Genomic DNA, 9,908 nt, shown 5'->3' on the forward strand with positions numbered 1-9,908 from the left:
GGACCTAATGAAACTTAAAAGCTTTTGCACAACAAAGGAAACCATAAAGAAGGTGAAAAGACAGCCCTCAGATTGGGAAAAAAAAAAATTTACAAATGAAGCAACTGACAAAGGATTAATCTCCAAAATTTACAAGTGGCTCATGCAGCTCAATATCAAGAAAAAAACCCAAAAACTAAACAACCCAATCAAAAAATGGGCAGGGCTTCCCTGGTGGTGCACTGGTTGAGAGTCTGCATGCTGATGCAGGGGACATGGGTTCATGACCTGGTCCAGGAAGAACCCACATGCTGGGCCTGTGAGCCATGGCCACTGACCCTGCACATCTGGAGCCTGTGCCCCACAATGGGAGAGGCCACAACAGTGAGAGGCCCATGTACTGCAAAAAAAAAAAAAAAAAAAAAAAAAAAGAATGGGGAGAACACCTAAATAGACATTTCTCCAAAGAAGATATACAGATTGCCAAAAAACACATGAAAAAATGCTAAACATCACTAATCATTAGAGAAATGCAAATCAAAACTGCAACGAGGTATCACCTCACACCAGTCAGAATGGCCATCATCAAAAAATTTACAAACAATAAATGCTGGAGAGGGTGTGGAGAAAAGGGAGCCCTCTTGCCCTGTTGGTGTGAATGTAAATTGATACAGTTACTATGGAGAACAGTATAGAGGTTCCTTAAAAATCTAAAAAGAGAGCAACCATACAACACAGCAATCCCACTACTAACATATACACCGAGAAAACCATAATTCAAAAAGAGTCATGTACCACAATGTTCATTGCAGCTCTATTTACAATAATCAGGACATGAAAGCAACCTGTGTCCATTGACAGATGAATGGATAAGGAAGATGTGGCACATATATACAATGGAATATTACTCAGCCATAAAAAGAAATGAAATTGAGCTATTTGTAATGAGGTGGAGAGACCAAGAGTCTGTCATACAGAGTGAAGTAAGTCAGAAAGAGAAAATCAAATACTGGATGCTAACACATGTATATGGAATCTAAAAACTAAAAATGTTAGTGGAGAACCTAGGGGCAGGGCAGGAACAAAGACACAGACGTACAGAATGGACTTGAGGACACAGGGAGTGAGTGTTAAGCTGGGATGAAGTGAGAGAGTGGCATGGACTTATATATACTACCATATGTAAAATAGATAACTAGTGGGAAGCAGCCACATAGCACAGGGAGATCAAATCCATGCTTTTTGACTACCTAGAGGTGTGGGTTAGGGAGGGTGGGAGGGAGACACAAGAGGGAGGAGATATGGGGATATATGTATATGTATAGCTGATTCACTTTGTTTTAAAGCAGAAAATACCACACCATTGTAAAGCAATTATACTCCAATAAAGATGTTAAAAAAAATGTGAACAAACACTTCACCAAGGAAAGAGAAATGGCAAATAAGCACATGCAAATAATTTTCAGCCTCAATAGTCATTAGGGATGAGCAAATTAAAATCACAATGAGATTTCACTGCACATATACTGGAAAGGCTAGAATTTAAACAAAATTAAACAGGCTGTACAAAGTTTTGGGAAGGATGTGACACAACTGAACTCACACACACTGCTGGGAGAATTCAAAATATATTTAATAATAAAAATGGAACTAACTACTGATGTATCCTCCAATATGAATTAAGTCCAAAAATGTTAAAGAAATGAGGCCAGAACCCAAAAAGCTACAGTGTTTCCATTAACATGTTGTTTTGGAAAATGTGAGGTATAGGAACAGATATCAGATCATCAGTTGCCAGGGACTGGGTGTGGGGTGAAGGGGTCTGACTACAAAGGGGAATAGGGTAATTTTGGTGGGTATTGGAAATATTTTATATTTTAATTATGTTGGTTGTTATACAACTGATTGCATTTCTCAAACCTTATGAAGCTGGATGCATTTTTCAAACCACACACACACACAACTTTCACAGATATAAATTAAATATCAGTAAGCCTGATTGATAAAAATATATGCTGTGACAAATGCTTTAGGGGAATGTCCTTCATCTCTTGATGTATCTTACTTCATAATCTTAAATTGTATTTTTATTTATTTATCTGTTTATTGGTCAGTCTCCCTACTAGAATGCATGCTTCTCCAGCTCACTCCTTGTTCAATATGATATTCCTGATGCTTAGACTAGTACATGACATCCAGGACATGCTTCTGTGTTGTTATTTTCAACAATGAATACTTTAAAGATACTTTATACTGTTCAGTACTTTTTTCAATAGCTACAAAACTAGTAGTGTTTTTTGTTTTTTGTTTTCTTTTTTTTTTTTTTTTTTGCTTCCAACATTGTTTCTACTCCAGAACTTTAAAAAATATATGTATAAAATGAGTTAACTTTCCAGGGTGGAGTGGGGGGGTTTCTTCTCCTGCCTAGTCCCTCCTGTCATACTGTATTGTGAAACGGGGTCCCTAAAGAAACTTACCTTCCTTTTCTATGGCCAAACTTATTCTAGATGCATGTCTCTCAAATAAGGGAACTCCTGGGACCTTATGCAGTTTCTTACTTTTGGAGAAATCAGCATTGTTTTAAAGACCTGAAAAGTGTGTTCTCAAGATTTGGTTTCTCATTTGAACAACATGTCTAATATTACCTACTCTTCAGGTTTGTGGTAAGGATTAGAAAAAAAAAAAAAAAATGGGTATATAACGTGCCAGGTCCAATGCTGGGTGAAAATTATTATTCAATACATATCTTTCTTCAAAAAATATTCAATATATATTTTCTACTTCTGGACTAAAAAAAATAATGCCATTAAATTTTATAAGAGGAAATCCAGTACTTTCTGTCTAGATTTCCAAACATATAGAAAAGACTTTTATTTCTTTTCCCATGACTTTAGTGAACACAAAGTTCAGTGTTATCTTTATATCCTATGAAATCCAAGACAGATTTTCTGTACTGGTTAATTGGTATTTTTGTTTTTTACTGTATTATTGTTGGTGTTTTCCTACTTATATGTAGAAAATTCTATGTCCAGCTAACTGCCCCACCCCCTATTTCATTCTATATGCACCTCAAGGGCAAGAACTCTGCTTTGTACTCCTTTGGATCTTGACCTTAATACACTGCATATTGTAAGTTTTCCAAAACATGTTGCCTTGTTGACTAAGCTGTGGGAAGCAGCTTAGTTATACATTCAGAAATTGATGAACAAAAAAAGATGAGTATTAAATATCCCCATAAAACAAACGAACAAAAACAGCAACAAAAGACTCCCACTATATTTGAAGTTTTCTCCAAAATTTAGCTGGGTTAATTCATTTCTAAGATCATTTAGTAAGCATATCTAGGAAATTTCCCCTGTAGTCAATATAATGTGTAAGTTCATTAACATTGTGAACAATTACTCATGCAGTAAAAAGGTCTACCAGTTGATCAAAGGGCATCTAGCTCATTTTTCTTTCTTGCCTAGTCTAATTATACTTTAAGCTCAGGGAAGGAAGAATACTATTTTACAAAGAATGGAGCACTGTTCATTCCCCTAAGCACTACTATTTAAAAGTCCAAAGATTTTTAAAAAATTTTTATTTCATATTGAAGCATAGTTGATTAACAATGTTGTGTTAGTTTCAGGTGTACAGCAAAGTGATTCAGTTATGCATACACATATATCTCTTATTTTTCAAATTCTTTTCTCATTTATGTTATTACAGAATATTGAACAGAGTTCCCTGTGCTATACAGTAGGTCCTTGCTGGTTATCTATTTTAAATATAGCAGTGTGTATGTGTCAACCCCAAATGCCCAATCTATCCTTCTCCCAAACCTTTCCCCTCGGTAACCATAAGCTTCTTCTCAAAGTCTGTGTGTCTGTTTCTGTTTGGTACCTAAATTCATTTGTATATATTTTTATATTCCACATATAAGTGATATCATATGATATTTTTCTTTCTCTGTCTGACTTACTTCACATAGTATGATAGTCTGCAGGGCTATCCAGGTTGCTGCAAATGGAATTATTTCATTCTTTTTAATGGCTGAGTAACATTCCATTGTATATATGTACCACATCTTCTTATCCATTCATCTGTCAATGGACATTTAGGTTATTTCAATGTCTTGGCTATTGTAAGAGTGCTGCAATGAAAATGGGAGTGCATGTATCATTTTGAACCACGTTGTTCCCAGGATATATGCCCAGAAGTGGGATTGCTGAATCATATGGTAACTATATAATTAGATTTTTAAGGAAACTCCATACTGTGCTCCATAATGGCTGTACCAATTTACATTCCCACCAACAGTGTAGGAGGGCTCCCTTTTCTCCACACCCTCTCCAGCATTTATGGTTTATAGATTTTTTGATGATGGTCATTCTGAGTGGTGTGAGGTGATACCTCATTGTAGTTTTGGTTTGTATTTCTCTAATAATTAGTGATGTTGAGAATTGTTTCATGTGCCTCTAGGCCATCTGTAATGTCTTCTCTGGAGAAATGTCTGTTTAGGTCTTCTGCCCATTTTTTTGATTGGGTTGTTCATTTTTTTGATATTAAGCTGCATGAGATGTTTGTAAATTTTGGAGATTAATCTCTTTCTGGTTGCATGATTTACATATATTTTCTCTGATTCTGTGGGTTGTCTGTTCATTTTGTTTATGGTTTCCTTTGCTGTGAAAAAGCTTATGAATTTAATTAGATTCTCTTTGTTTATTTTTGTTTTTATTTCCATTACTCTAGGAAACAGTTCAAAAAAGATACTGTTGCAATTTATGTCAAACAGTGTTCTGCCTATGATTGCCTATAAGATGTTTATAGTATCTGGTCTTATATTTAGGTTTTTGATCTGTTTTGAGATTACTTTTGTGTATGGTGTTAAAGAATGTTCTAATTTCATATTTTTATATGTAGTGGTTCAGTTTTATCAGCACCATTTAATGAAGAGACTATCTTTTCTCCATTGTATATTCTTGCCTCCTTTTTCATAGATTAGATGACCATAGGGGTCTGGGTTTATCTCTGGGCTTTCTATTCTGTTCCATTGATCTTTATTTATGTTTTTGTACCAGTACCATACTGTCTTCAATACTGTAGCTTTGTAGTATAGTCTGAAGTCAGGGAGCCTGATACCTCCAACTCTGTTTTTCTTTCTCAAGATTGCTTTGGCTATTCGGGGTCTTTTGTGTTTCCATACAAATTGTAAATTTTTTTTGTTTGTTTTAATTCTGGGAAAATACCATTTGTAATTTGATAGGGATTGCATTGAATCTGTACACTGCCTTGGGTACTATAACTATTTTGAAAATATGATTCTTCCAATCCAAGAACTTGGTATATCTTTCCATCTGTTTGTCTCATCTTTTATTCCTTTCATCAGAATTGTATAGTTTTTAGAGAATAGGCATTTAGTCTTCTTAGGTAGGTTTATTCATAGGTATTTTATTATTTCGGATGTGATGGTAAATGGGATTCATTCTTTAATTTCCCTTTCTGATCTTTTGTTGCTAACAAATAAAAGTGCAATAGATTTCTGTGTATTAATTTTGTATCCTGCAACTTTACTGAATTCATTGGTAAGCTCTAGTAGTTTTCTGGTGGTATCTTTAGTAATTTTTATGTATAGTATTATGTCATCTGCAAACAGTGACAGTTTTACTTCTTCCTTTCCAATTTGTATTATTTTATTTCTTTTTCTTCTCTGATTGCCATGGCTAAAGACTTACAAAACTATGTGGAATAAAAGTGGAGTGAGTGAACATCCTTGTTTCGTTCCTGATCTTAGAGGAAATGCTTTCATCTTTTCATGGCTGAGTATAATGTTAGCTGCAGGTTTGTCATATATGGCCTTTATTATGTTGAGGTATGTTCCCTCTATGCCCACTTTCTGTAGACTTTTTATCATAAGTGAGTGTTGACTTTTGTCAAAAGCTTTTTCTGCACCTATTCAGATGATCATACAGTTTTTATTCTTCAATCTGTTAATGTGGTGTGCCACATTGATTGATCTGCATGTATTGAAGAGTCCTTGCATCCCTCGGATAAATCCAACTTGATCATGGTATATGATACTTTTAATGTATTTTTGGATTTGGTTTGCTAGTATTTTGTCGAGGATATTTTCTGTCTATGTTCATCAGTGACATGGGCCTGTAGTTTTCTCTTTTTGTGGTATCTTTGGTCTTGGTACCAGGGTGATGGTGCCCTCATTGAATGAGTTTGGGAGTTTCCTTCCTCTGCAATGTTTTGGAATAATTTCAGAAGTATCGGTGTTAATTCTTCTCTAAATGTTCAATAGAATTCACCTGTGAAACCATCTGGTCCTGATTTTTTTTTGTTGGTTTTAAACCACAGTTTCAATTTCAGTACTTGTTATTGGTCTGGTTATATATTCTATTTCTTCCTGGCTCAGTCTTGGGAGAGTATACCTTTCTAAAAAATTGTCCATTTCTTCCAAATTGTCCATTTTACTGGCATATAGTTGCTTGTAGTAATCTCTTATGATCCTTTGTATTTCTGTGGTGTCCATATTTTATTTCTAATTTTATTGATTTGCACCCTCTCCCTTTTTTTCTTGATGAGTCTGGCTAAAGTTTTATCCATTTTGTTTACCTTTTTAAAGAACAAGCTTTTATTATCATTGAACTTTTCTATTGTTTTCTTCTCTCTTTCATTTATTTCTCCTCTTATTTTATGATTTCTTTCCTTCTACTAACTTTGGGTTTTGTTTGTTCTTCTTTCTCTAGTTGTTTAATGTATAAGGTAAGGTTGTTTATTTGAGATTTTTCTTGTTTCTTGAGGTATGATTGTAGTGCTATAAACTTTCCTTTTAGAACTGCTTTTGTTGCTTCCCATAGATTTTGGATCACTGCTTTCATTTTCATTTGTCTCTAGGTATTTTTAAATTTCCTCTTGATTTCTTCTGTGATCCATTTTTTTGTTTAGTAGCATATTGTTTAGCCTCTATGTATTTATGTTTCTTACAGTTTTTTTTTTCCTGTGGTTAATTTCCAATCTCACAGCATTGTGGTCAGAAAAGATGCTTGATATGATTTAAATCATCTTAAATTTATCAAGGCTCACTTTGTGGCCCAGCTTGTGGTCAATCGTGGAGAATGTTCCATGTGCACTTGAGATTAATGTGTATTCTGTTGCCTTTGGATGGAATGCTCTATAAATATCAATTAATTCTATCTGGTCTAATGTGTCATTAAATCCTGTGTTTTCTTATTAATTTTCTGTCTGGATGATCTGTCCATTGGCATAAGTGGGGTGTTAAAGTTCCCCACTACTATTGTGTTACTGCTGATTTCCCCTTTTATGGCTGTTAGCATTTGCCTTATATATTGAGGCGTTCCTGCATTGGGTGCATATATATTTATAATTGTTATATCTTATTCTTGGATTGTTCCCTTGATGATTATGTAGTGTCCATTTTTGTCTCTTATAAGAGTCTTTATTTTAAAGTCTATTTTGTTTGATATGAGTATTGCTACTCCAGCTTCTTTTGATTTCCATTTGCATGGAATGCCTTTTCCATCCACTCACTTTTAGTCTGTATGTGTCCCTAGATCTGAAATGGGTGTCTTGTAGACAGCATATATATAAAACTTGTTTTTGTATCCAATAAGCAAGTCTGTGTCTTTTGGTTGGAGCATTTAATCCAGTTACATTTAAGGTAATTATCCATGTGTATGTTCCTATTGCCATTTTCTTAATTGTTTGGGGTTTGTTTTTGTAGGTCTCTTTACTTCCTTTCCTCTTTTGTTCTCTTCTCTTGTGATTTGATGACTAATTTTAGTGTTGTGTTTGGATTCCCTTTTCTCTTTTGTGTGTTTATCTATTTTAGATTTTTGGTTTGAGATTATCATGAGGATTTGATGTAGAAGTCTATATATATAAAAAGATTGTTTAAGTTGCTGGTCTTTTCATTTTAAATGCATTTCCAATATCCTGCATTTGTGCTCTCCTTTTCTCACAATTGCTAGTTTTAATATCATATTTGTGTGCAGATGTTTTCCTACCTTTACTTTATGCTTACCTTTACCAGATTTTCTATTCATAATTTTCTTATTTATAGTAGTGGGCATTTTTTGTGCTTAGAGATGTTCCTTTAGCATTTGTAGCAAAGCTGGTCTGGTGGTGTTAAAGATTTTTTTTAAGTAAAAGAAAAGAAATGCAAAGAAGGAAATTTTATCATCTTCCTTTGAAGTCTCCTCAAATTTATTTTCTAAGTTACCTTGAACCTGATTTTCAAGTACTAATTTCCTGAAGGCAGTGCCAAAAAATTGAACTTTAAAAGTGCCAAATGTTGAACTTTATTTTCAAAATAATATATATTTTTGAAAATTTTAGGTTTTAAATGTATGGTCAGAAACTAATTATCTCTGAATCATTTCCATGAGTTCCCTTATGCTGGGAATAGCCTTCTTTGGCCATGTATACTTATCTTCTGACTTAAGGTAAGGATTAAGAGGTGAGGATATAACAAATCTTAGACAAGGGACTGACAAGTAGCATTAAATAAATATCTGTTCTACTCCTGAAACTGTTCCCCTGCTCTTCTGGATGTCCTTCCTCAAAGTCATATATAATCACTGGTCAGGTCATGCAATTAGGCAGTCTACATATATATTTACCCACTTGAAAGGATGGATATACAAACAGAAAAATATACAGACCACATATAACAATAGAACTCTGACCAATCACTCTGTACTAACCAATCCAAAAGCTAATTGGCAACTTCCTCAGCAACCAGCCCAGGAAGCCAAACTAAAACTTCTAGCAACCAGCCAAGAAGGGTCAGGATCTGTCAACTTCCCTACTGTTGTCCCTGTTTCCAATTCAGGACCAACAAGAGAAAGTCAAAATTCTTCAATACAATCATGTAGGATCCCCCATTTCTTGTTAGTGTACCTCCAGTTTCTCCATACCAACAACTTCTAATTAGAACAAACCTGAAGCCTTCATTTTTGCACTATAAAGCTTTCTCATTTTTTACCTATCTTGAGTGTCTGCCAAAAGCAAGTGATAATGGTCGACTCTCTTGCTATACCAAGCTCTAAATAAATAGCCTCTCCTTTCATTTGGGTGATCTTCATTAATTTTCACACACTTTATGTTTGAATTTATAATTTTAACTTTGAATATTTTGGTAACCTCTTACTGTTTTCAACTCCTTGTTTTAAACTCTCACAATATCCTATATATTTACAGCTACATCATATAGTTTTAACAGTTTGATACTTTAGCACTTAATCCAATTGTGCCAGTCTCTATTCAAATATTTGCACATATTCCTCATTTCCTGAAAGACAAATACACAATATGACCAAAGCATTCCATGATTTAGTGTCACTTTCACCTTTCACATGTATTCTTTGCAATTCAGCAACACTAAACTACTTAAAAATTCCATGTTTATGCCGAGACAAACCAACACCTCTATTTCTTTCCATTTGCCAAAACTTTTGCTTCTGATGATTTTTCTTGATTGTTTTCACCAAACACTCTAACTTATTCTTTCATTCTCAGGTCAATTATCACATTTGATAAGCTTTCTTAAATCCCATATATAGTTTAGCTAGCATAATTATAACAAATGTCATATAATGTTGTAGTAGCTACTTAGGTATTTGGTTCTTTTTTAGATTTCAAGATGATGAAAAGAGAGTTCCTTTTCTTTTTACTTTTATATTCCCAGGATATGACACTTGGTAGGTGTTCCAAAAATGTTAGTTGAAATAATGCAGGTATTGATGGATGCTCAGGAACCTGCCCAATAGTCAACTGCTTTTTCATTATTTCCAAATGTGTTGAGATTTATTTTTCATCTGGAGAACTTTATTATAAGTTGCTCCTTCTTAAACATACAAAAGTGAAAAGGGATAAAAAAGTGAAGACATATCATTTAAGTTTGTACACATTTTGACCACACC

This window comes from Lipotes vexillifer, unplaced genomic scaffold (assembly GCF_000442215.2).
Source record: "Lipotes vexillifer unplaced genomic scaffold, Lipotes_vexillifer_v1.1 scaffold353, whole genome shotgun sequence".
Classification (NCBI taxonomy): Eukaryota; Metazoa; Chordata; class Mammalia; order Artiodactyla; family Lipotidae; genus Lipotes; species Lipotes vexillifer.